This window comes from Phoenix dactylifera, chromosome 1 (genome assembly GCF_051530095.1).
Source record: "Phoenix dactylifera cultivar Ajwa chromosome 1, Ajwa_hap1_PhDact_Kaust_v1.1, whole genome shotgun sequence".
Taxonomy (NCBI): domain Eukaryota; kingdom Viridiplantae; phylum Streptophyta; class Magnoliopsida; order Arecales; family Arecaceae; genus Phoenix; species Phoenix dactylifera.
The window spans coordinates 45,856,069-45,882,574 of record NC_143190.1 but is presented as its reverse complement, the minus strand read 5'-3'; the positions used below and the strand labels follow the sequence as shown (position 1 = coordinate 45,882,574).

Sequence of the window (26,506 nt, the reverse complement as noted above, 5' to 3'; positions counted from 1 at the left end):
GCTACTCAACCGATGTGGGACTAAAGTCTCGGATCTCCCATCTGCCCCCCAACAACCTTTATCATGTGAAATACTAGAAGTATTTAATAGAGAAATCACAATATTATTTTCTCAACTTATTTTGGCATAAAAATATATATTTCCTTATAGATTTTATAAATAAAAATAACCTGCTTTTACAAATTATTAAATAGATCAGAATAAATATTTTAAGAATATTTAAAATTTAAATAACAGCCAGTTTTTTGACACATGATTGCCATTATAAAAGGTAATAGGTAATCGATGGCTCCACACTCATAAAGACTACAAATTAAATATTAAAACTCTCGCAAAAAAATTGACGACCTAAAATTCAACAATAGTCATTCAAGTTAGAGATCCATTTCATTGATACAATGTGTGTAGATAGATATATAGATGTTGGAAAATCATGTATGCCGTAGAAAATTAAAAACGTAGCGGAAAATGTATGCACGGCTCGTTCATCGCATGAACGTATTTTAAAATCATTCATAGATAGATTAAGATTAAATAATTTAGAAGGAAAAGATCTGATCTTCACCTTGTGCAGGTAGATGTTCACTGTAATCTGATGATCGTGGTAATATTGAAAGGCTCGCTTGAAGCCGTATACGTGTCCAGCCTCTATGGGTATTCACACGAGAAAGAGGACCAATTCAAGCATCTAAATCTCTCCGGGGTACTAGCTCCCTTACGGAGATTGCTATTGATGGTTGAATCTCTCTTGAACAACCAACTCTTGATTGCTCTTAAGAGGAAGAAGAAGAAGAGAGGGAAGAAGAGGAAGCCACGCCCAAGAAATAAAGGGAGAGGGGGTTCGGCCGTAAGAGAAGAAAAAAATGAGGCCTACAACCCCTTTTTTTTCTTTCTCCTTTCAACGGTCTAGATTTGCCCCCAAAGCCCCTTAGGTCTTCCTCTCATGCACTTCCTGATAGTCAACTTTAAAGACCACGCAATAGCACGTATCTGATAGAATAGTGATTACGGGTATCGATCCACAGGGATTGGGGTATAGTTGTTTTTCTTTAAAAAAAATAAAATATTTAAAAAGGAAGAGTTGGTGAAGAAAATTAAACTAAGGAATTTTAATAAAGCAAAATGCAATTAAAAAGATATCAGTTTGGGGGAAACCTAGGGCAAGGAATTCACCACTAACATCGGAACAAGGGTTATTTATATTTTAATTTATTCTTGGATTAACATGCAAATTGGCTACAAGCCTAATAAGCATTCGAATAAAATTTCACAGAAGTAATTTAGGCATAATCCATCTTTAGTTTAGCATGAAATGTCTACCCTAATCTAAGGTGGTAGCACATCGCATCTTTCTTAAGCATGAACTATCTTATTTTTACGTCAATGATCATGAAGAACAGTTGCATAAACTTCATATTTAAAATCATAGAAATTAAATATGAGATGAAATAAAATATTCATTAGAAGCAAAATAAGGTTTATACAACTCCAAGAATAGAAATCAAAATATAAAACCCTTGGTCCTTTGTTAGGGTTGCATCCAGCCCTAGAGAGAAGATCAGCCTTGCATGGAGAATTGAACAGCTGCACTGCAGGGGGACTTCATAATGATTGGCTCCTTCCTCCCGTCGGCTTCCTCTCTTCTCTGTCTCTCGTGAGAACTCCCTAAGAAGAGCCAAGCTCTTCTTCTCCCGGTGGGGAACTTCGCCTCTGAGGAGAGATTGGATGGGGCCGAAGGAAGATGAATCCTCTGTTTCACGCTTGGCCCTTTTTATAGGCTGTAGCTCCTCCTTGCTTCTCTCCTTTGTGGTTGATCCGAATGGTGAGAGGATAAGGATCGAGTGAAGCTGAAATTTGTTGCTGCGGGAGATTCGGACGCGGGAGAAGTTGGAGCTGAATTTCGGAGGTGACGTGGAGATTGGAGCTCTGTTTTGAAGCAGAGGAGGTCGTGGAGGAAGCTCACGGTTGAGAAAATGGGATCCGTAGCAGGGGAGTTGGATGATGCTGGATACGGGATAACGATGGAACTGATCGAGTTGTTGGGATGAAGTTGATCCAGAGGAGAGGAATCTGATGACGTTGGGATTCACGGAATGCTGGGAACGATCTCTGTTTTGAGGCAAAGGTTTTATGGGATGCAGGATGAGATAAAGATGAATCTATTGGATGGATGCTAAGCTGTTAATCTGAATGCTAGGAGGTTTGGGGATCTGGCGGAAGAAGAGGAATACGTGGGAGAAGAACATGGGACGTTGGGATGCTGTTCTTGGCTAAGAGATGGTTTGGTTCGGAAGAGATGAAGCTGGGATTTGGAGTTTATCCTACAGGCGAAGAGGAGGGTCTCGGTTGGTTTGGATGATGATAGGAAGGCTGGGAGCTAGCGGAATCTCTACCGAAATGCCAGGAGGGTGGAGGCGGTTTTGAAATACTCACGGGATGGGGAGATGAGTTGGGAGCTTTGGATGTGAGCGTGGGGAGGATGAGGATGGGTTGGTTGAAGACGCTGGATTTGGTGAAGTTGGGAAGTGGAGCATTTCGTGGGAGATTAGGTAGATGACGAGAGGATCTCGGCTGGGAGTTATCCGTGGGTGGTTGTCATCGCGAACAGGAGGATAAGCGTGGGACCGAGATAGAAGGAGAGCTGAGATCCATGTTTGGGAGTTTGAGGATTCTGCTGATGGCTAAATGCGGCTGGGATCTAGCAGAAGAATATGAGGCTGAATTGCTAAGAATGGGGAGGATTTGAATTGATCTTGAAGCAGGGGAGCAATGTGAACGTTGGGAGATTCTATGGGATCAAGCCGGAAGAAGTGGGTTTTGATTTTATCCCACGGGCCATGCTACTTTATTCCAAAACAGGGGAAGAAAAATGACGTGGAATGAGCTTGGGATCCGCTTGATTTGGAAGATGAAGATGAGATGATTTAGGAGCAGGGGATTTGAATGAATCAGTTGTTTCGTCCGAGCGGGATGAGAGCGGGTTGTTTGGTAGAGAAAAGTGGAGGAGTGGATGGAGCTTTGGGATTCGTGCAAACATGATGATATGCTTTGAGATCTGAGAGAAAAATAATTGAAGGGATTAAAATAGGAGAATTGGATCATGTGGAAAAAGAGTTAAGTGACTGAATCAGAGGGTCTTGATTTGCGGGGTGCATGTGGTTTAGGTCCAGGAATAATCCCTAATAAACTTGACTCAACCTGCATACATTAGACTCAATTAATAAATAATTAAATCAAACTTGAATTAATTTATTAAAATACAATGATGAGGGTAACACATCTTTTAGTTGAATTTACAAAATATATGAATTAAAATAATGATAAGTGCTATGAATAAGATATTAATTTATGCATTATTTAGCACTTATCACACCCCCCAACCTACATTTTGCTAGTCCTCAAGCAAAATAATAAAAAAAACTAACTCACTTTCGCAGGAATCGCGATTGCATTTACCGTATGCAATAAGGCTTTAAACCCCTAGGTGGCCCTAGTGGACGAGTTTTGTCTCGTGAGGGTTTCCGGCTCAGATACCCACAAACTGCGGTCTCTACCCAGTTTATTGTTTTATAAAATCTAATTTCAAATGCATAAATGCCAAGAATTTCAAAAGCACACAAAGTTTTAATTACTAAGTCAGCCCAAATCCTAGGTCAGTATGCAACTTAAGTTGAAGTCATTGGTTTCTGTTAGGGAGTTGTAAGACTTATTTATACTTGGGTGCTTGGTGATATCTGGACCATACACAAGCTAAGGCTTTAGATTCTCCAAAATACTGCTAAAGCTAGTAGTTTCCAAGAATTGGTCAGATAAGACCTAATCACTGATTCAAAATCATCCTACCTTGCAGGATTTCGAGAGTTGTGGATGTTTACTTTATTACCTCATGGGCTTTATCTGTAATATTCCAGTTTACTCGAATTTTTACAACGACGGCTTTCACACTATCGTCTTTTTCAAGGTCAATATTATATTTTTTTTTCTTTTTCTTTTTCTCTTTTTTTTGAGATTTATAAATTACGCACTTTTACTCTTGTAATGATTCCTCCGTGTAACGAGCACTCAGTCAACACTCCCACACCAGATGGCGTAAGGTGTTGGGCATCAAGACTTCCCTACGGACCTATGCTCGGGTTCCTCATTACAAGTCCGCTGACTTTGACGATAGGTAGCCCTTTTCGATGTACCTGACTAAATTCACTTTTTTTTTTTAACAATAAATACGGGATAATAGTGAATTAGATATGAATGATTCATCAGGACTCAAGGTTGCTACTAGACTTAGTGACATAATGTTGAACCTAATCCTTAGAAGTGCAGGCCATGTGTGTTGTGAAATTCCAAAGTAAAAATTATCTTACAACTCGCTAAAAGAATATTTAATAAAAAGAACTCAAATTGACTTACTCCTGACTAGTTATTGGTCTTTTTAGATTTTATATACTTTGTGTGATTATCATTTCAGCACTAAGGCATAGAAATTAGGTTTTTTTTATTATTTTTTTTATTTTTTTTATTTTTTTTGAAATTCATTTTTTTTTGAAATTCACTTAAAAATGTGAAAATGCGAAAAATTTCTTCAAAAATTCGAAAATCCTATACCCCCCAACCTAGATCAGACATTGTCCTCAATGTTTTTTTTTGAATATTATATTATTATTTTTATTGTTTAATATAATTTTTTTTTTATTTTGGATGAAAATATGATGCATATGGAGGATAGAAGCATTTTACCGTAGTTGCATCAGTAATATGAGGGATCCTGTTAAGAAAATAAAAAAAATACGACAAAAAAAAATGCAAAAATAACCTACGAGAATTGGGTTGCCTCCCAACAAGCGCTAAGTTTAACGTCTTCAGCCAGACGCAGTGCATCCTTATCAAATCATACCGGGTTCATGCGGGGTTCTCCAAGGAAGAAAATTTGTGGAAGACTGATTGTTAAGCAGGAAGTTGACTGCTTCTATGGCCTTGTCGATATCAAAGTCAAAATGGGCCAAGTATGTTTTCAGAGGGTTATCTGCCAAAATATAGGGAAGGGTTTCTTCTACAAGATCGTCCATTTTGTCTATTAGGAAGCACTTAACTTCCTTTGCAGGTTGATCAGAGGTACGAAATATATTTAACTTGACCTTCATATTCCCAAAGGATATATTCATCACCCCAGTTCTACAATTTATACTCGCATTGGCTGTAGCTAAAAAGGGGCGCCCAAGGATCACGGGGATTTGTTTCTTAGGATTAGGCTCATGTTCCATATCAAGGACGATAAAATCTACTGGAAAATAGAATTTGTCTACCTTGACAAGAACATCTTCAATTATCCCACGTAGTGTTTTTACAGATCGATCAGCCAATTGAAGAGATACCGAGGTTGGTTTTAACTCACCTAACCCAAGTTTCTCATAAACTGAGTAAGGTAAAAGGTTGACACTTGCCCCTAGATCTAAGAGTGCTCGATCAATAAAATTATTTCCTAAGACACAGGAGATGGTGGGAGCACCAGGATCTTTAAATTTCGGAGGGGTGTTGTGTTGGAGAATAGAACTCACTTGCTCAGTTAGGAAGACCTTTTTAGGCACATGTGTCCTAGATTTTCGCTTTTGGGTACAAAGGTCTTTGAGAAATTTGGCATAGGAGGGAACTTGTCTAATAGCATCAAGAAGCGGGAGGTTGATTTTGACTTGTTTGAAAACCTCCATCATCTCCTCTAGTGAAGTTCCATTTTTGCCAAAGGGAGAGGGTGAATTAAGAGCTTCAGGAAATGGGACTTTTGGAATATGAGTTTGGGCAGAAGCTGGAAGAGCTGAAGAAGAAGAAGGTTTTGGATTTTCATGTGATACATTTTGCTCCTCCTCTTTACCTTCCTTATTGTTATCCTCCTCAATCTTATTGTCTACTACACGTCCACTCCTTAGGGTAGTCAAAGCATTGGCTTGTTCATGATGAATTGTATTTAGTTGATTTTCTTGAGCCATGTATTGTCCCCTAGGATTACTCACTGGTTGGCTTGGAAGCTTTTCTTCCTCTCGCTTGTTCAGTGCATTAGCTAGTTGCCCCATTTGGGATTCTAGCTTGGCGATAGATTGCGTGTGAGAGTGCACCAATTGTGTAATGGTTTCCAAACCTTGAAGGGAGGTCAACACTTTCTCCTCAAAGGCTGTGTTTCTATGGGGTGGAGGAGGAGTGTGTTGAAATTGAGTTGAAGGACGATAGGGATTAACATTCTGGAATGGTTGAAAGTTTTGGGCATAAGGTTGGGAAGTATTGGGAGTCTGCTGCTTCCAAGAGAAATTCGGATGGTTGCGCCATCCCGGGTTGTAAGTGCTAGAATACGGATCATTACCCGGTCTAGGCTGTGTTTGTGCAGCGTTGACTTGTTCTTGCACAAATTCAGGGAATTGAGCTGCCGAAGGGCATTCATGTATAGGGTGAGACGGGCTAGAACAAAGAGCACAGACTTGTGCTTGAGAAAAATTTGGAAGCTGTTCTCTAGACATTAGCTGGTCCAACTTGCGGGACAGTGCATCTACTTTGTCAGATAGACCTATGGACTGGCTAACTTCATATATGGTCCCTTTTCTTTGAGAACTCGGGGGTGCTTGACGAGCGGAGGAGGCATGGTGGAGAGAATTTTTATTAAGGTTTTCAAACATCTGCCATGCCTCATGCTCACTCTTAAGCATGAAAGTTCCCCCATAAGAAGCATCAACCATCTGACGGTTTCGTTCAGATAACCCGTCATAAAAGCATTGCACTAATTGCCATTTGGGTATTTGATGATGCGGGCATTTTCGGAGTAAGTCTCTAAATTTTTCCCAGGTTTCATGAAATTCTTCTCCGTCAGATTGGGAGAAGCTCGTGATCGCACGCCTAAATTGGTTCGTTCTTCCTATGGGAAAATATTTTTTCAAAAATTCATGTTGCGTTTGAGCCCATGAAAGAATGGAATTGGCTTTTAATGAATGGAGCCACTGCTTAGCTCTATCCTTAAGGGAAAAAGGAAATAGCCTAAGTTTCAGAGCATCATCAGTGAAGTTCTGAATTTTGACAATAGTGCAGATCTCAAGAAATTCATCTAAATGTTTGTATGGGTCTTCATTGTTGAGTCCATAAAAAGATGGGAGCATTTGGATGACACTAGACTTAATTTCAAAATGTGCAGCAGCGGTGGTATCAGGTAGTCGAATACAAGATGGAGAGGTATAAATGGAAGGAGTGAAGTACTCCTTTAGGAGTTTGGGTTGTTCTTCAGCCATCTCTATAAGTGGAGCAGATCCTATGGTTCTATAGGTGCGGATTTCAGCTCGAAGGCCCCTAATAGAATGCTCTATTTCAGAGTCAAAAGGTACTAATTCGGGAGATTTGGAACAACACCCTAGCATACACTAAGACTCCTCTGATCAGTACAGTCAAGCATGCACTAAAAAGAAAAACACAATTCCTTATGTTCACCCTAAAATCACTAGACAGCTCCTAACTGGTTTGAAGAGGGCACCTAAGCCTCCAATCCAGTCTAATGACTGAGCTGACCAGGTAAGCTCCCAGGTAAGTGGGGGGGTCACGATGCGTTGCAAAGGTCCCACTTAAAAACCACTTGCCTCGAACAGATGAACTGTCTCCCTTAAAGGGACAAAGCTTGCCTAGACATCAACTAAGCCACAGAGCGAAATTGGTGCAACTTTCGGTGATCTTCGTCCTATTGAGCTCGAATGTCCCTAGAGGCCAACGTCTAATTGATTTTAATTAATGTGATAGCTATGTGAGAATTGATTCACCTAATTTGGGCAAGAATCTGGTGATGAAATCCAGTTCTTATCTTGTTGGGGTGATTGCCCTTACTATGTGCGGATTAATTGGTGTATGTGTATCAAGCATGCATTCACACTTTTGCTGAATTTAAAATCAAACAATCACCACACAAGAAAATTTAAATAAGAAAGGTTTAGAGGTTACCAAAGGGAATTTTCCCAGCAATTTTTAAAGCAAACCTTTACAGCATTCCTTTGCCAATAGTTCCCTTTCTGAATGTCCCAAACTTCCTCTTTGGTTCCTGATCAAATGATACCAAGAAAAATCAAAAATTAGTAAGAGAGGAGAAGGAGATAAGAAAAGTAAAAATAGAAACTATTTTTATTTTATTTTATTTTTTTATTTTTTGAATTTTTTTTTGAAAATTTTTTTTAATAAAAAGAAAAACAACTATGCTACCAATCCCCGGCAACGGCGCCAAAAATTGATAGTCAACTTTAAAGACCACGCAATAGCACGTATCTGATAGGATAGTGATTACGGGTATCGATCCACAGGGATTGGGGTATAGTTGTTTTTCTTTTTAAAAAATAAAATATTTAAAAAGGAAGAGTTGGTGAAGAAAATAAAACTAAGGAATTTTAATAAAGCAAAATGCAATTAAAAAGATATCAGTTTGGGGGAAACCTAGGGCAAGGAATTCACCACTAACATCGGAACAAGGGTTATTTATATTTTAATTTATTCTTGGATTAACATGCAAATTGGCTACAAACCTAATAAGCATTCGAATAAAATTTCACAGAAGTAATTTAGGCATAATCCATCTTTAGTTTAGCATGAAATGTCTACCCTAATCTAAGGTGGTAGCACATCGCATCTTCCTTAAGCATTAACTATCTTATTTTTACGTCAATGATCATGAAGAGCAGTTGTATAAACTTCATATTTAAAATCACAAAAATTAAATATGAGATGAAATAAAATATTCATTAGAAGCAAAATAAGGTTTATACAACTCCAAGAATAGAAATCAAAATATAAAACCCTTGGTCCTTTGTTAGGGTTGCATCCAGCCCTAGAGAGAAGATCAGCCTTGCATGGAGAATTGAACAGCTGCACTGCAGGGGGACTTCATAATGATTGGCTCCTTCCTCCCGTCGGCTTCCTCTCTTCTCTGTCTCCCGTGAGAACTCCCTAAGAAGAGCCAAGCTCTTCTTCTCCCGGTGGGGAACTTCGCCTCTGAGGAGAGATTGGATGGGGCCGAAGGAAGATGAATCCTCTGTTTCACGCTTGGCCCTTTTTATAGGTTGTAGCTCCTCCTTGCTTCTCTCCTTTGTGGTTGATCCGAATGGTGAGAGGATAAGGATCGAGTGAAGCTGAAATTTGTTGCTGTGGGAGATCCGGACGCAGGAGAAGTTGGAGCTGAATTTCGGAGGTGACGTGGAGATTGGAGCTCTGTTTCGAAGCAGAGGAGGTCGTGGAGGAAGCTCACGGTTGAGAAAATGGGATCCGTAGCAGGGGAGTTGGATGATGCTGGATACGGGATAACGATGGAACTGATCGAGTTGTTGGGATGAAGTTGATCCAGAGGAGAGGAATCTGATGACGTTGGGATTCACGGAATGCTGGGAACGATCTCTGTTTTGAGGCAAAGGTTTTATGGGATGCAGGATGAGATAAAGATGAATCTATTGGATGGATGCTAAGCTGTTAATCTGAATGCTAGGAGGTTTGGGGATCTGGCGGAAGAAGAGGAATACGTGGGAGAAGAACATGGGACGTTGGGATGCTGTTCTTGGCTAAGAGATGGTTTGGTTCGGAAGAGATGAAGCTGGGATTTGGAGTTTATCCTACAGGCGAAGAGGAGGGTCTCGGTTGGTTTGGATGATGATAGGAAGGCTGGGAGCTAGCGGAATCTCTACCGAAATGCCAGGAGGGTGGAGGCGGTTTTGAAATACTCACGGGATGGGGAGATGAGTTGGGAGCTTTGGATGTGAGCGTGGGGAGGATGAGGATGGGTTGGTTGAAGACGCTGGATTTGGTGAAGTTGGGAAGTGGAGCATTTCGTGGGAGATTAGGTAGATGACGAGAGGATCTCGGCTGGGAGTTATCCGTGGGTGGTTGTCATCGCGAACGGGAGGATAAGCGTGGGACCGAGATAGAAGGAGAGCTGAGATCCATGTTTGGGAGTTTGAGGATTCTGCTGATGGCTAAATGCGGCTGGGATCTAGCAGAAGAATATGAGGCTGAATTGCTAAGAATGGGGAGGATTTGAATTGATCTTGAAGCAGGGGAGCAATGTGAACGTTGGGAGATTCTATGGGATCAAGCCGGAAGAAGTGGGTTTTGATTTTATCCCACGGGCCATGCTACTTTATTCCAAAACAGGGGAAGAAAAATGACGTGGAATGAGCTTGGGATCCGCTTGATTTGGAAGATGAAGATGAGATGATTTAGGAGCAGGGGATTTGAATGAATCAGTTGTTTCGTCCGAGCGGGATGAGAGCGGGTTGTTTGGTAGAGAAAAGTGGAGGAGTGGATGGAGCTTTGGGATTCGTGCAAATATGATGATATGCTTTGAGATCTGAGAGAAAAATAATTGAAGGGATTAAAATAGGAGAATTGGATCATGTGGAAAAAGAGTTAAGTGACTGAATCAGAGGGTCTTGATTTGCGGGGTGCATGTGGTTTAGGTCCAGGAATAATCCCTAATAAACTTGACTCAACCTGCATACATTAGACTCAATTAATAAATAATTAAATCAAACTTGAATTAATTTATTAAAATGCAATGATGAGGGTAACACATCTTTTAGTTGAATTTACAAAATATATGAATTAAAATAATGATAAGTGCTATGAATAAGATATTAATTTATGCATTATTTAGCACTTATCACTTCTCCCAAAAAAATCTGAAAATAAATAAAATAAATGAGGGGCGCATGCCCCTCCTTTTATTTTGTGTGTGAATCTTCCTCCAAGAAGGATTAGGTGGCCTAATCCTGACTCAATCATGAGCTCTAGGACTTTTAATCCTTATCTAATAAGGAGTCCTACTGCAATTAAGATTCTTTATCTTTATATAATAAGAAGTTCTATTGCAATTAGGATTCTTCAATTAAGATTCTTAGTCCTAATCTAATTAGGTCTCTAGGAGTCTGATAAGTGCTTAATAATCTATAATTTAGTTATCTTTCCATAGCACTTATCAATATTTTTAAACTGATAAATATATATTTTACCATAAAATTAAATAAACATTGAAATGAATTTAAAATATGGTAAGAGGTAAATAATTCTTTTTTCAAAACAGACTCTAAAATTGTCTCTCTCCTGGTTATAATCTTTCATGAAAACATATAAGGAGGAGATTGTGTTGACCCGATTTGGTAACCTGATGGAGTTGTAATCAAGCTAAGGTTATAATTAAATGGGTTTTGGTCCTGATTCGATCGAAAGTTATAATTAATTATGTATGGGGCAAAGGTTTGATTAACCCTTTTTATTAGGTCACGGTCCGGTTTTTAGTCTTGTCTGGTCGAGTTCGATCTGAAGCAGCTTAGCAAGAATTAAATTTAAAAGACATTGGGCTCGAGAACAAGTTCAAGTAACTCAACGATCATGACCCACCGCAAATCCAAAGCCAATTTCCAACCAACTCGTTACCTGCCTTCATATAAAATTCATAATAATAATAATAACTAAATATTCACGATTCACTGTTCATATGAACAGTGTCCAGTTAACACACTGTTCATATGAACAGTGTTAAAATAAAAATAAAAAATAAAAAATAAAATGCCGAAAACACTGTTCATATGAACAGTGTTCGTGAAAACACTATTCATGTGAATAGTGTTAGAGAAAAAATAAATAATAAATAAATAAATAATAAAAAATAAAAAAATTGGGAATTCACTGTTTATCTTCTCCTTCCCAGCGTTGCAACAGGAGACCTCTTCCCAGCAGCCAGCGATACAAATCATCCACGCGGTGCAACCCCAACCCATTCCAAGCTTCATCGCGATGAAGCCATCAACAGCCCGCACGCGGTGAACGTCCCAGCAGCCGGTAATCCAGCAACCTCCCACGCCCGTCCGACTGCAAGCGGAATCTAAGCATCACACGCAGCCACCCACCGTCCGCGGCTCCCTTACGACGATCCCGCGATCAAATCCGCCGGCGACCAGTCCTCCGTGATTCCAGTCGGCCGCAATCAGCCGCATGACCACCGTGCCCGTGCGGTCGACTCTTCCCAGCAGCGGAGATCCAGCCCCTTTGCCATCACAGCCCGCGTCTTCTCCTCCGAGATCAACGATCCACTCCTAGCAGTCGAAATCCCAGCATCTCCGCCTCTTCCTCTGCCCGTGACGCAGCCCGCAGCCGAGATCCAGCTCCGCCATCAACCGCGTGCGTTCCGAGCCGTATCAAGAGCCCAGCTCCTCTCCGTGATCCCAGCCTCCTCCGCGTCCGGGCATCCCGTGATCTCACATCCGCATCTCCAGCACGCTCTCAGTGGATCCATCAAGGGGGAGAATGGGTATAAAGAGGGTGGCCATCGGCTTGGAAGGGGAGCTCGGTTTGAAAGAAAACAGGGGAGAACCCCTATTTCGGTGAGAAGAAGAAGAAAACCGAGAGGGAAGAAGAGAAAAAGAAATAAAAAAAAGAGAGAAGAGAGGGGGAAAGAGAATAGTTTGTGATATATTGGGAATAATGGGAGGTGAAGGCTTTCATTTGAAGATGGAAGGTCGTTCGGAAGCCATGCGCGGCTAAACGTCTAGTCTAGGGCTGGATGAAGCCCTAGCAATGTATCAGGGCATTGTAGTTCTTATTTTTATTATTATTTTGGAGCTTGTTTAAATTCTTATTTTCAATGAAATATTTCTTTATGATATTTAAACTTTGAGCATGCTAGTTACTAATCATGTTTGCTAAAGTAGTCTAAGATGATTCATGCCTAGGAAGATGAAGTGTGCTGCATCCTAGATTAGCATACTTAGGTAGACACTTCATGCTACACCGAAGATGGATCTTCCTAACACTCTTTATGCTTTTATTTTAAAAAGGCTTGTAGCCAATTTGCATGCCTCTCCAAAAGATAAAAATTAAGAACACAGTCCCTAATACAATGCTACGCGGTGGATTCCAAACCCTAGATCTATTTACTTTGATAAATTTCAATTCGTACTCATAGATTAATTTAGTTAAATCAAGTTAGCACATCCTTCTTCTTGATTTATTTTTAAAAGAAAAATAACTTATTCTTCAATCCCTGTGGACCGACACCCGTAATCACTATCCTACAGGATGCGTGCTATTGCGTGGTTTACTTTTGAAATTGAAAGAACCGATCAGAGTCCTACTTCAAGTAGGACTCTTATACTTTGCAGTCCTAATCTAATTTGAACTCTGCGAATCCTACTCCAAGTAGGACTCTTAAACCTTTTCTAATAAGGTCAAGCCTAATTTAATTAAGTCCAATTGATTTAATCAAATTGCAATCCAATTGCAATTATTCCTTATTCAACTTATTAACTCTTAGTGGGTTAAACCAATTATTAATCAAATTGACAATCATAAACTACTGTGATTCCAAATCACAATCCAACCATCGGATCGGTTAAAACCTCTAATGGGTATAACTCCATAAGTTCTATTCTGTCTAGTAATGACATATATTGTGATCCTTATCACATTATTATTAAAAACTCCTTTCAATGGATTGGAACAATTCCAACTCATCTCACTAGGAATCATTGACCATCAAGATAATCCCTCTAAGTCTCACTATCCACCAGTGACACCTAGCAGCATATAGTGGCAACCCAGCATAATGGAATGAATGAACCTCTAGGTCATGGATAACTCGTCAAACCCCATCGTCTGTCATATGTCAAGATTTATTCGACTTTAGTTCGAGAGTAGAAAACTTCTTTCCCACTTTACATACTGTCCCAGCCGAGGTCTTACGAACTCTGTCTCATAAATCATATAGGACCACTCCTTATCTACCAAGGTCGATAGATTCTATGTAAGTACACACCCTACTTCTACAGTGAACCTACTGCAGCCAATCTGCACTACAAGGATCCATTTGCCTAGAAGTCATGTATATGAGCAGTCAAACTACAGCAGGTCACTGTGAATAGCCGAAGCACCGCAGGTTAAAGGATCAGTCATACTACTGCAACATTAAGTAAGTCACTGACAAGTGGATAGACATCCAAGTGACTTCTAGCTTTGGTTACGCTCAGCACCTTTGTTCTCTAACAAGCACCTGCACTATCACTCTAGTGTCCCTACACTATGGACTCGAGACTCGTCCATCCAAAAGGATAGTGATCTGCGCACTAATCTTATCGGATCAATCACTGTCCTCGTGATAATCCATCGATCAGGAGCATTTAGGTATTAATCACCAATGACACATGGCTCAAATTTTCAACTTTTGAGAATATGTATCATCATCTTATCAATTTCTTGAACGATTCATAGACGCATACACAATATGAATGAAAAAATGCCCATTATTATTCAATAATAATAAAGTCAAGTACAATACTATGTCTCAGAATAAAATTATGTGTCAGTCAGATTGGTTTCTAGGATATAACATTTAACAGTAGAATGATAGACAGATAGATAAATAGCTCAAATAAAAAATTGTATGTTTTGATTTTTTTTTTCACCTTCGCATCGAATGGGTGTTAAAAAATGATGGTGAAAATTTGGATATTGTACCAAAATACATTATCACGGGAAGTCCAAGAGGGAATAATCCTGAGGAGAAACGAGGAAGGGACCTACTTTTTGGGAAGTCTAAGAGAAAGAGGGGTAAGGGAGGGACTCATGATAGAATACAAGACTTGGACAAGTCCAAAAGTATAACTTTGCACACTTGGAACTACCCTGATGCATAATTGGCCTCAGACCCTGGTTTTTCTTTTGTATTTAAACATCCCCTCAATAGGCTTTTGATATTAGAAAAAGAAACAGGAAGTCTGATGTGGATTGGGGGTCAAAGTCCCTTAAATAATAGTGTATCTAAGAGTAGTCCAATTAACAAGAAGAAAATAAAACAAAAGTAAAATGACTAATTAGCTTTTGCTTGTTTACTTAAAACAAAAGTAATTTTATTGGAAAATAATTTGTATGATATCGATGACTTAGCTTTAGGGTTGGACCAATACACCATATCAATTAACATCTAACTATCATGTCTTCAATGGAAAACGGAGCTTTGATTTTTTTCAAGATGGACAACAACACGGCATAAAGTCAGAACCCAATATTCTAGAGTTTTGGTTTGATTACAGAAATAGAAATAGGTATAGTTATGGATGGCCTCCTCCTATATTGTAATAACAATTTTTCTTATTGAGAGACGGAAAAGCGGCGTTTAAACTAAGTACTACTACATACAGCTAGCCGTTCCATCACCACACTCATCAATCTTACATAGAAACAAATGTGATACGTGAAGATCTAACTTTAAGGTTGGGCTCTTCCTGATGCGCCATGTCATAAATCGCAATTAATTATCATGTCAGCAATGAAAAATAGAGCAGTGTTGTTTTATTTTTATTATTTTAAAATAAAATTAATTTTATCAATCTAAAGATGGACAATAACACGACATCAAATTGAAAGAGGACATTTCAAAATTTAGGTTGGCCACATTCAAGAAATGAGTTAGAGAGAGAAAGAGGAGAGAGAGAGAACCGCATCAACTTTCGTGCGACCTGTGAGGCATTTCGTCAAACAGGCGTGGGACGCGAAGATGGATGGAATCGGGTTGAAGGGTAAGGAGCCATTGGAACATGAGGTAGTGAGGTGCCAAGTCCCCTCGAGTGCGGTAAAGGGCTCGTCATGGGCGGAGGTGACTAGGGGCTCGATGCGGTCGACGATGTGGACCAACGATCGGATCTCCGATGAAGAGCTGGGAGCATTGTAGAGGACGTTCACGGAGGTCTTCGAGGTACCATCAGAGCTCTTGGAGAAGACAAGGAGCGCCTGGCGAAGTACGTCAGTATTCATGCGGAGCATCGGAAGGAAAGTCCCGGTCAAATGAGTGGCTAGAGAGGTGCAACGAAGGGAAAATTTAGCCTATGAGGTGGAGTGCTTTACAATGTCGGATGGTGTTCTTGCTGTCCGATTTGCATGCGAGGGGGATCGAGATGCCGCCCTGATGAGTGGTCCGTGGTTGGTGGCCGGCCAGCTATTCGTTATGGAGAGATGGAGGCCAAACTACATCACCGGTTCGTCCAAGATTGGTAGAGTGGTGGTGGGGCTATGACTTCCCCGCTTGCCCTTGGATTATTGGGAGAAGGAGATAATACTCTGCTCGGCGGCGAAGGCCGGGAGACCTTTGGCTCTGGATGGTGCCACGGATCAAGGGAAGAAGCGGGGCTTCGCAAGGGTGAGGATCGAACTGGACATCAGCGCTCCCCTTAAACCAGGCATATTCGTCAATGGTGTTGTGGAGGGGTGCGAGGGAAAATTATGGCAGGTTTTCATGTACGAAAACCTGCCAGGGTGTTGCTACAAATGTGGGCGTGTTGGCCATGGAAGGACTAACTGTGTCTCAAACTCTATTGCGGCGGGTGAGGAGGAGAGAGGAGGAAGCTACGGAGAAGGGAGCGCCGGTGAAGGAAGGAACTCACTGAAGGCTGCTATTCCAATGGGGGGAGCGAAGCTGGAGAAGGAGGAACCTCTGTTGTATGACCCATGGTTGGCAACACACCGCCTTGGGCAAGCAAGGGCGCCCAAGGTGGACAGCCGGAAGGGGAACTCGGAGGCCTCAAGCAGCTCCGGCTTGGCACAGGACCCCTCTGTCTCGATTCAGAATCCAATCTGAAAGGGGTTGAACCTGCCCATCGCCACGCCGGATCCGAAGGAATGGCAGAACCCATCTAAAGTGGCTCGGCGGAGGTTGCCGGAGAAGTCGACGGCGGAAGACACTTTGGGCGGAGGCATGGATTCAAATTGCAAACCAGTGGGCAGGCGTTCCGCTGGGACGATGATGGCCTCCCACTTGAGTCGAGCTGGGAAGGGCCCAGCGGAGGCGCCCAATGGGCGGGGCCCAGTAGTTGGCCCGTTGAAGGTGTCTAACTGGCCGGGCCCAAGTGCTAGTAAGGAGAGGGCCAACGGGCCGGGCCCAAGCCAACTCAAGAGGCCTAGTGGATCTCCAAAGTTTCGCCCGTCCCAGCTGCTGGATGGATCGGCGTCTTCGTCCTCAGGCAGGTTCTTAGGGGCGTTGGGTCTAGCAACTTCCCAGCCAATGCGCCGGATGGAAGGGAATCGCCGGCGGAGCCGAAGCTCGCCTCCACCCATAGCGGCGAGCTGCCGTCGGACTGGAGAAGCTGATCTGGAGAGCCGGCAGTCGAGGACACCTAAGCAGCCTTGGAGGGATGTGTCTCGGGTAGTGCCGATGGCGGCTGGCTGGCAGAAGTGAACGGCGACGAGGCTGGATTCCGGCGGGTCAGACGAGCATGTAGGTGGACAGGGGAGGATGTCGACAGGGGATGAAGTGGTTGCTAAACATGGAGTGGGGGATGGTTCAGGAGACAAGGATAGGAGCAAGGAGTGTCGTCTGATACGCCCAAACAGTGGCGGCACCGCTGGGGGGTCTGGGGTGGCTGGTGCAGGGGTTGAAGGCTCGATCCAGTGTCCACTTCTCCAATCCTCTTCAACGGCTTTGGTGATCAATCAACCTCTACCAAAATCTCCTATCCCTGTAGCGTGCCATTTGGCACAGGGAACAGTGAAGGGGGACCAAGGCCATGGGCAGAGAGGGGAGTTTGGCTGTGCTGGGAAAAAGAAGATTAGTGGTGGGCAGAAGGAGGAAGCAGAAGGCTGTGAGGGGGGGCATGTAGACCTGGCGTGCCATTTGGCACTGGTGAAGAATGAAGGGAGACATCTCCAATTGTTGCTCCAAATGATGGATTCAGCTAAGGGGGTAAATTCTAATGTTATGGTGAGTGAAGGGGAGAGGAGCTTAGAGGTAGCTTATGGTAGCGGTCCCGGGGGAGTAGGCCATGCCACTTCATCGAGTGCTTCATGAAGGTGATCTTATAGAATTGCCGTGGTGCGGAGAAGCCTTCCTTTGGCCCGACCTTCCGGAGGTTGGTGTATCAACATAATCTAGATATTTGTGTTTTATTAGAAACCTGGTTATCGGGGAGGAGCCTACAAAAGGCAAGGAGGGCGGTGCCGAGGTCATGGGGTTTCTAAGCAGTGGAATCACAAGGCTTATCGGGAGGTATTATTGTTACTTGGGCTCAGAGCAAATGCAGAGTTGACAGCTTCAATATTTGTACTCAAGAGGTGATTATGGTAATCTCGAAAGGTAGTGGTGATCCATGGGTTCTTGCAGCTGTGTATGCCAGTACAGACTTTAGGAAGAGGAGGATCTTGTGGGAGGAGGCCACTCAGGTGATTAGTCAGGGGCATCCGATGTTGGTGGTAGGTGACTTTAATTGCATTGTTGGTCCCCATGAGAAGATGGGGGGTAAACCCTTCACTTACAAAAGGAAAATTAAGGAATTTCAGAATTTTATTGATTCGAATGGATTGGTTGATATGGGCTTCTCGGGCCCGCGATTCACTTGGTGCAATAATCAGCAGGGAGGGGCCCGTGTATGGAAAAGACTAGACAGAGCTTGTGCTACTGGAGGATGGGTTTAGTGCTTTCCGGACCATCATGTCAGACATTTGCGAGAATAGAGTTGGACCGCTGTCCATTACTAGTGAGTACTGAGGCACTTACTCCTGTCTGCTCCCCTTTTAGATTTGAGAAGTTTTGGCTCTGTTATCCGCGATCCTGGAAGATGGTTAGGGAGGCATAGAGTGTACCAGTCAGGGGAGATGCTATGTACCGGATATTCCGGAGGCTGGAATTGACGAGAAGACGGTTGAGGAGGTGGAACCACGAGGAGGTGGGGAATATCTTCAGGGGGATTGAGGACTCAGAGGAGGCTATTACTAGACTACAGTCTGAGGAGGTCCAGAGTGGAGATTTATTGATCGGTTATTTCAATTTCAAAAATAAACCACGCAATAGCACGTATCCTGTAGGATAGTGATTACGGGTGTCGATCCACAGGGATTGAAGAATAAGTTATTTTTCTTTTAAAAATAAATCAAAAAGAAGGATTTGCTAACTTGATTTAACTAAATTAAACTATGAGTACGGATTGGAATTTATCAGAGTAAATAGATCTAGGGTTTGGAATCCACCACATAGCATTGCATCAAGGATTGTGTTCTTAATTTTTATCTTTTGGAGAGGCATGCAATTTTGGCTACAAGCCTTTTAAAATAAAAACATAAAGAGTGTTAGAAAAATCCATCTTTGGTATAGCATGAAGTGTCTACCTAAGTATGCTAATCTAGGATGTAGCACACCTCATCTTCCTAGGCATGGATCATCTTAGACTACTTTAGCAAACATGAATAGTAAATGGCATGCTCAAAACATCATAAAAAGATATTTCATTGAAGATAAGAATTTAAACAAGCTCCAAAATAATAAAGAAAATAAGAACTACAATGCCCTGATACATTGCTAGGGCTTCATCCAGCCCTAGATTAGATGTTTAGCCGAGCATGGCTTCCGGACGACCTCCCATCTTCAAATGAAAGCCTTCACCTCCCATTCTTCCAAAAATAACACAAACTATTCTCTTTCCTCCCCTTTTTCTCTCTTTTTTTATTTCTTTTTCTCTCTTTTCTTTCGGCTAGTGTCTTCTTTTCTTCACCGAAACAGGGGTCTCCCCTGTTTCTTTCTTCTCCACCGAGCTCCCCCCTGCCACCGAACGCCCTCCTCCTTTTATAGTGGATGAATGGCGTCAATGGCGTGGCTGGATCTTGGGAGGGATTCGTGGAGCGTTTGATTGTAATGGCCGGAAATGAAGCCGCTGGATCGACGGGAGGTGGAGGGAAGAAGATGAGATGGCCGCGGGATCGATGGGAGGTGCTGATGCGGAGTATTTGGATCTCGGAGAAGCCGGGGACTGAGCTGTAGATGAATGCCGAGCTGGGTTTCCGGCGGTTGGGAGCCGATCACGGCTTGGTGCTAGGGATGAATCCGGACGGAAAGATGTTGCAGATGCTCGGGTGGAAGGCGATTGCTGGGTCGGAGGCGTCACGGGCGGAAGAGGAGACGGGAGATCCGGTCGCTGGCTGCACCGCGTGGGGCTCGTGGCTGGAACGGAAGGGAGTGATCTGTGAGCCCGGGATGGTGGCTGTGCGGAGGCGGGGATGCAGGCGGATGAAGAGGCGGAGGGATGGCTGGATTACCGGCGTTCACCGCGTGCGGGCTGTTGATGGCCTCATCGCGATGGAGCTTGGAATGGGCTGGGGTTGGCACGGGCGGCGGATCGATGCGGGATTGACGGGAGGAAGGTGGACGGCCCTGATGCAAGGAGGGAGGAAGAAGATGAACAGTGGGATTAGTTTTTATATATATATTTTTTTAACACTGTTCATATGAACAGTGTTTTCACGGGACACTGTTCATATGAACAGTGAATCATGGATATTCAATTATTATTATTATTATTTTTGTTTTAAAATTATAAATTTTATATGAAGGCAGGTAAGAAATTGGTTGGGAATTGGCTTTGGATTTGAGGTGGGTCATGATCGTTGATTTGCTTGAAATTGTTCTTGAGCCCAATGTTATTTAAATTTAATTCTTGCTGAGCTGCTTCAGATCGAACTCGACCAGACAAGACTAAAAACCGGACCGTGACCTAATAAAAAGGGTTAATCAAACTTTTGCCCCATACATAATTAATTATAACTTTCGATCGAGTCAGGACCAAAACCTATTTAATCATAGCCTTAGCTTGATTACAATTCCATCAGGTTACTAAACCGGGTCAACACAATCTCCTCCTTATATGTTTTCATGAAAGATTACAACCAGGAGAGAGACAAGTTCAAAGTCTGTTTTGAGAAAAGAATTATTTACCTCTTACCATATTTTAAATTTATTTCAATGTTTATTCAATTTTATGGTAAAGTATGTATTTATTAGTTTAAGAACATTGATAAGTGCTATGAAAAGATAACTAAATTATAAATTATTCAGCACTTATCACACCCCCAAACCTATATTTTGCTAGTCCTCGAGCAAAATAAAACTAAGAAAAGAAGAATTTTAACTCACTTTCGCAGGCATCGCGGTTACATTTACCATATGTAACAAGGCTTTAAACCCCTAGGTTACCCTAGTGGACGAGTTGTAGTCTCGTGAGGATTTTCAGTGAAGATACCCACAAACTTCAATAAATCATTTATCATAATTGTTATTATTAATTTCTTTTTTTTTTTTAAATCAAATTTAAGATACATAAATGATAAGAATTTCAAAGCATACATGGTTTTATTTACTAAGTCAGCCCAAATCCTAGGTTAAGATGCAATTCAAGTTGAAGTCATTAAGTTTCCGTTAGGGAGTTGTAAGACTTATTTATACTGGAGTGCTTGGTGAAATCTGGACCGTTCACAAGCTAAGGGTTCAGATCAACAAAATATTGCAAAGACTAGTAGTTTCCAAGGATTGGTCGAAAGGACCTGTTCACTGATTCAAAATCATTTTATCTGTAGGATTTCGAGAGTTGTGGATATTTACTTTAGTACCTCACGGGCTTTATCTGTAATATTCCAGTTTACTCGAATTTTTACAACGACGGCTTTCACACTATTGTCTTTTTCAAGGTCAATACAGAGTTTTTTTTTCTTTTTTTTTTATATATATTGTGCACTTTTACTCTTGTGGTGATTTCTCTGTGTAACGAGCAATCAGTCGACAACTCTCACACCAGTTGGCATAAGGTGTCGGGCATCAAGACTCCCATACGGACTTATGCTCGGAGTCCTCATCACAAGCCCACTTGACCTTTGACAATAGGTAGCCCTTTTCGATGTTCCTGACTAAATTCATTTTTATTGATTTTTTTTTTATTGGATTAGATAAGTATGATTCATCAGGGTCCAAGGTTGCTACTATACTATCAACATAATGTCGAGCCTAGACCTTAGAAGGGTCGGCCAGTGTGTAGTGAAATTCCAAAGTATTAATTAGCTTACAACTCCCTAAGAGAGACTTAATAAAAAGAACTTAAATTTGTATTACTTCCCACTAGTCATTGGGCTTTTAGATTTTATATACCTTGTGTGTTTATCATTCTCGCATAAATGTATATAAATTAGGTTTTTTTTTTAACAAAACTTTTTTTTAATAATTTTTTTATTATTATTTTATGAAAATAAATACATTTTTTAAAAAAAATATTTTATTTTTTTATTTTTTTTTAAAAGATGATTTTTTTATTATTATTTTTTTTAACTTTTTTTTAATGAAAATCAAGATGAATACCCCCAAACCTAAACCTAACATTGTCCTCAATGTTAAGAAATAATCTAAGAGAATTGGGTTGCCTCCCAACAAGCGCTAAGTTTATTGTCTTCAGCCAGACACAGTGAGATAGTTTTTGCATCTCCTTTTATGAGGTCATCTATTTTGTCTATCATAAAACACTCAACTTCCCTCGCGGGTTGGTCGGCCGCATTGAACACATTTAATTTTACCTTCATGTTCCCAAATGATATGTTCATTACCCCTGTTCTACAATTGATGCATGCATTGGCTGTTGCTAAAAAGGGCCGCCCGAGGATCACGGGGATTTGTTTATTAGGATTGGGCTCATATTCCATATCAAGGATAATGAAATCTACTGGAAAATAGAATTTGTCTACCTTGACAAGAACATCTTCAATTATCCCACGTGGTGTTTTTACAGATCGATCAGCCAATTGAAGGGATACCGAGGTTGGTTTTAACTCACCTAAACCAAGTTTCTCATAAACTGAATAAGGTAAAAGGTTGACACTTGCCCCTAGATCTAAGAGTGCTCGATCAATGAAATTATTTCCTAAGACACAGGAGATCGTGGGAGCACCAGGATCTTTGAATTTTGGAGGGGTGTTGTGTTGGAGAATAGAACTCACTTGCTCAGTTAGGAAGATCTTTTTAGGCACATGTGTCCTAGATTTTCGCTTTTGTGTACAAAGGTCTTTGAGAAATTTGGCATAGGAGGGAACTTGTCTGATGGCATCAAGGAGTGGGAGGTTGATTTTAACTTGTTTGAAGATCTCTATCATCTCTTCTAATGAAGTTTCCTTTTTGCCAAAAGGAGAGGGTGAAGTAAGAGCTTCAGGAAATGGGGCCTTTGGGATGTGAGTTTTGGCAGAAGATGGACTAGCTGAAGAAGAAGAAGGTTTTAGATTTTCATTTGACACATTTCTATTCTCTTCTTCACCTTCCTTATTGTTGTCCTCCCCAATCTTATTGTCTATTATACGTCCACTCCTTAGGGTAGTCAAAGCATTGGCTTGTTCATGATGAATTGCATTTAATTGATTTTCTTGAGCCATGTATTGTCCCCTAGGATTACTTAGTGGTTGGCTTGGAAGCTTTCCTTCCTCTCGCTTGTTCAGTGCATTAGCTAGTTGCCCCATCTGGGATTCTAGCTTGGCGATTGATTGCGTGTGAGAGTGCACCAATTGTGTAATGGTTTCCAAACCTTGAAGGGCGTTCAACACTTTCTCCTCACAGGCTGTGTTTCTTTGGGGTGGAGGAGGAGTGTGTTGAAATTGAATCGAGGGACGGTAGGGATGAATATTTTGTGGGGTTTGAAAATTCTGAGGATTTTGAAAATTTTGGGAATAGGGTTGGGCTGTGTTCGAAGCTTGCTGCTTCCAAGAAAAGTTTGGATGATTTCGCCATCCCGGGTTATATGTATTGAAAAATGGGTCATTACCCGGTCTAGGCTGTGTTTGAGCAGCATTGATGTGTTCTTGCACGAGTTCGGAGAATTGGGGCGCTGAAGGGCACTCATGAATAGGGTGGGATGGGCTAGAACAAATAGTACACACTTGTGCTTGGGAAGAGTTCATGTAATGCCCACCTATCATCAGTTGGTCAATCTTATGGGACAATGCATCTACCTTGCTAGACAGGTCCATAGAATGACTTATTTCACAAATTGTCCCTTTTCTTTGAGAACTCGGGGGTGCTTGACGAGAACATGAAGCATGGTGGAAGGAGTTTTCATTAAGATTTTCAAATAATTTCCATGCTTCATGCTCATTTTGAAGCATAAAAGTGCCCCCGCATGCAGCATCGATCATCTGACGGTTTCGTTCTGTCAATCCGTCATAAAAACATTGCACTAGTTACCACTTAGGTATTTGATGATGAGGGCATTTACGGATTAGGTCCCTAAATCTCTCCCAAGTTTCATGAAATTCTTCTCCCTCAGTTTGGGAGAAGCTTGTAATGGCACGTCTAAACTGGTTCGTTCTTCCTATGGGAAAGTATTTTTTAAGGAATTCTTGTTGCATTTGATCCCAAGAACGAATTGAGTTAGCTTCTAAAGAATTCAGCCATTGTTTGGCTCTATCTTTAAGGGAGAAGGGGAATAATCTAAGTTTTAGAGCATCATCAGTGAAATTCTGAATCTTGACAGTGGTGCAAATTTCAAGGAATTCATCTAGGTGTTTATATGGATCTTCATTGGTGAGCCCATAAAAAGATGGAAGCATTTGGATCACACTAGACTTTATTTCATATTGTACAGCTGCTACCTCAGGTAATCGAATGCAAGATGGGGAAGTGTAAATGGTGGGAGTAAAGTACTCCCTCAGGAGTTTGGGTTGTTCTTCAGCCATCTTAAGAGGTGGGGATGATCCTAATGTTTTGATCTTAGCTCGAATGTTCCTAAGGGTTCGTTCTATTTCAGGGTCAAAAGGTAATAGGTTTTGTACTCTAGAACGACTACCGTGCATACATTAGTACTCGATTAATCAAGCATGCAATAAAAGAGAAAAGCATATCAATCCTAGTCTTTGTCCTAAAATCACTAGACAGCTCCTAACTGGTTTGAAGAGGGCACCTAAGCCTCCAATCCGGTCTAATGAACCGAGTTGACCAGGTAAGCTCCCAGGTAAGTGGAGGGGTCACGATGCGTTCGCAAAGGTCCCACTTAAAACCCACTTGCCTCGAACAGATGAACTGTCTCCCTTACAGGGACAAAGCTTGCCTAGACATCAACTAAGCCACAGAGCGAAATTGGTGCAACCTTCGGTGATCTTCGTCCTATTGAGCTCGAATGTCCCTAGGAGCCAACGTCTAATTGATTTTAATTAACGATGACACTATGTGAGATTGAGTTCACCTAAGTTGGGCAAGAGTCCGGTGATGAAATCCGGCTCTTATCTTGTTGGGGTGATTGTCCTTACTATGTGCAAATTGATTTGTGTATGTGTATCAAGCATGCATTCACAATTTTGCTATAATTAAAATCAAACAATCACCACAAAATTTCAAACCAATAATTAATTTAAATAAGAAAAGTTTAGAGGTTACCAAAGGGAATTTCTCCAGCAATTTTTTTTTTTTTTTGCAAACCTCTACAGCATTTCTTTTCCGGCAGTTCTTCTTTTGATCATCCCAGATTTTTTTCCTCGATTCCTGATCAAATAGTATTAAAAAAAAAAATTAGTAAGGAAGAAAAAGAAGATAAGAAAAGTAACAATAATAGAAATTTTTTTTTAAGAATTTTTTTTTTAATTTTTAAATAATTTTTTTTTTAGTAAGAAAAATAACTATGCTAGCAATCCCCAGCAACGGCGCCAAAAATTGATCGGTTATTTCAATTTCAAAAATAAACCATGCAATAGCACGTATCCTGTAGGATAGTGATTACGGGTGTCGGTCCACAGGGATTGAAGAATAAGTTATTTTTCTTTTAAAAATAAATCAAAAAGAAGGATTTGCTAACTTGATTTAACTAAATTAAACTATGAGTACGGATTGGAATTTATCAGAGTAAATAGATCTAGGGTTTGGAATCCACCACATAGCATTGCATCAAGGATTGTGTTCTTAATTTTTATCTTTTGGAGAGGCATGCAATTTTGGCTACAAGCCTTTTAAAATAAAAACATAAAGAGTGTTAGGAAAATCCATCTTTGGTATAGCATGAAGTGTCTACCTAAGTATGCTAATCTAGGATGCAGCACACCTCATCTTCCTAGGCATGGATCATCTTAGACTACTTTAGCAAACATGAATAGTAAATGGCATGCTCAAAACATCATAAAAAGATATTTCATTGAAGATAAGAATTTAAACAAGCTCCAAAATAATAAAGAAAATAAGAACTACAATGCCCTGATACATTGCTAGGGCTTCATCCAGCCCTAGATTAGATGTTTAGCCGAGCATGGCTTCCGGACGACCTCCCATCTTCAAATGAAAGCCTTCACCTCCCATTCTTCCAAAAATAACACAAACTATTCTCTTTCCTCCCCTTTTTCTCTCTTTTTTTATTTCTTTTTCTCTCTTTTCTTTCGGCTAGTGTCTTCTTTTCTTCACCGAAACAGGGGTCTCCCCTGTTTCTTTCTTCTCCACCGAGCTCCCCCCTGCCACCGAACGCCCTCCTCCTTTTATAGTGGATGAATGGCGTCAATGGCGTGGCTGGATCTTGGGAGGGATTCGTGGAGCGTTTGATTGTAATGGCCGAAAATGAAGCCGCTGGATCGACGGGAGGTGGAGGGAAGAAGATGAGATGGCCGCGGGATCGATGGGAGGTGCTGATGCGGAGTATTTGGATCTCGGAGAAGCCGGGGACTGAGCTGTAGATGAATGCCGAGCTGGGTTTCTGGCGGTTGGGAG

The 26,506-nt window shown here is 41.3% G+C and overlaps 1 non-coding gene across 1 annotated transcript; it reads left to right on the top strand.

Annotated features, from left to right (window-relative positions):
- The first annotated feature begins 24,016 nt into the window (after window positions 1-24,016).
- Window positions 24,017-24,122, top strand: LOC149768697 (small nucleolar RNA R71). Its single transcript, XR_016398529.1, has one exon. It is a non-coding gene; the product is annotated as a small nucleolar RNA R71 (small nucleolar RNA).
- Window positions 24,123-26,506: the final 2,384 nt, after the last annotated feature.